Source organism: Octopus bimaculoides, chromosome 6 (genome assembly GCF_001194135.2).
Source record: "Octopus bimaculoides isolate UCB-OBI-ISO-001 chromosome 6, ASM119413v2, whole genome shotgun sequence".
Classification (NCBI taxonomy): Eukaryota; Metazoa; Mollusca; class Cephalopoda; order Octopoda; family Octopodidae; genus Octopus; species Octopus bimaculoides.
Genome location: NC_068986.1, coordinates 98,826,534 through 98,828,455, shown reverse-complemented (window position 1 = coordinate 98,828,455; position 1,922 = coordinate 98,826,534).

The window sequence follows — 1,922 nt, the reverse complement described above, 5'->3', positions numbered from 1 at the left end:
TATATATATATATATGCATATATGTCTATATACATACATGCATACGTACACATATATAGCGCAGGGCTTAGTGGTTAGGACGCTGTACTCACAGTTGCGTGACCGTGAGTTCGATTCACAGACCGGGCGTTGCGTTGTGTTCTTGAGCAAAGCACTTCATTTCACGTTGCTCTGTGATCATTTCGTCATCAGACATGTGGCACACGGTGCACCTGTACAGGTAATGTCAATTTGATGGAGGGAGTGAGCTTATGTGTACAGAAACACTTGATCACTATAAACGAATCATTTATGTGGTTGTTCGACAAGAAATTTCCAAACCCTCATACGTCGTCTAACGGGAGAATCCAAGATGTATATATATTTCTTTTATATTTCTTTTACCAGTTTCAGTCATCTGACTGTGGTCATACTGGAGCACCGCCTTTAGTCGAAGAAATCGATCCCAGGATTTATTCTTTGTAAGCCTATCAGTGTCTTTTGCCGAACCGCTAGGTTACGGCGATGTAAACACACCAACATCGGTCGTCAAGCGATGATGGGGGGACAAACACAGACACGCAAACATGTACACACACACGCACACACACACGCACATACACACACACACACACACACACACACACACACATATACGATGAGCTATAGCAGAAGACACTTGCCCAAGGTACCACGCAGTGGGACTGAATCCGGGACCCTGTGGCTGGGAAGCAGGTTTCTTACCACACAGCCACGTCTGCACCTACACACACGTGCGCGCGCGCACACACACACACGCGCGCACACACACATATGATTGTATTTGTGTGTGTGTGTGTGTGTGTGTGCGTGTGTGCATGCAAGTGTGTCTGTGACAAAAGGGGAGCTCTCAATATTCTAATATATTCTTAATATATTACTAAAATTAAAATCCACAAATTTACAGGACGATTGATTGATTGCAAAATCAGTCTCCCCTAAGTAGAATATATAGCTAAACAATCGTCAGACATAACTGATGGGAAAGAATTGGCGTTCACGTTGCTCCAGTTCACTCAGCTGTAGAAAGGATTTGCGACGTCACTGGTGCCAAGCTGTATCGGCGCTTGCCGTTTAAAAGCGGCGAGCTGGCAGAAATGTTAGCACGCCGGGCGAAATGCTTAGTGGTATTTCGTTTGCCGTTACATTCTGAGTTCAAATTCCGCCGAGGTCGACTTTGCCTTTCATCCTTTCGGGGTCGATTAAATAAGTACCAGTTACGCACTGGGGTCGATATAATCGACTTAATCCGTTTGTCTGTCCTTGTTTGTCCCCTCTGTGTGTAGCTTCTTGTGGGCAGTAAAGAAATACGAAACGTTAGCATGCCGGGCGAAATGCTTAGCGGTATTTCGTCTGTCTTTACATTCTGAGTTCAAATTCCGGCAAGGTCAACTTTGCCTTTCATCCTTTCGGGGTCGATAAATTAAGTACCGTTGTGTACTGGGGTCGATCTAATCAACTGGCCACATCCCCCAAAATCTCGGGCCTTGTGCCTAGAGCATAGAAGGGTATTTCGTCTGTCTTTACATTCCGAGTTCAAATTCCACCGATTGCGACTTTGCCTTCCATCATTTCGAGGTCAATAAATTAAGTACCGGTTGCGTAGTAAGGTCGATTTAATCTACTGGCTCCCTCCCCCAAAATTTTGGGCCTTGTGCCTAGAGTAGAAAAGAATATGGTTCTTTATAGTATTGTACTCAAATAATGTATGTAGTATATGAGTGTGTGAGTGCGTGCGTTGTCTCTATGCCTATACATGTGTTGTGTTGCCCCGCTTTTTGTAAAGAGGTAGGATAGCCTGTAGAAGATTAGATGTTGATTAAATAAGTAGCAAACTGAATGAAGTGGGTTCAATATGATATATGAAATAATCTTTGAAGTCGGTATATTATCTTGGCAGTAAC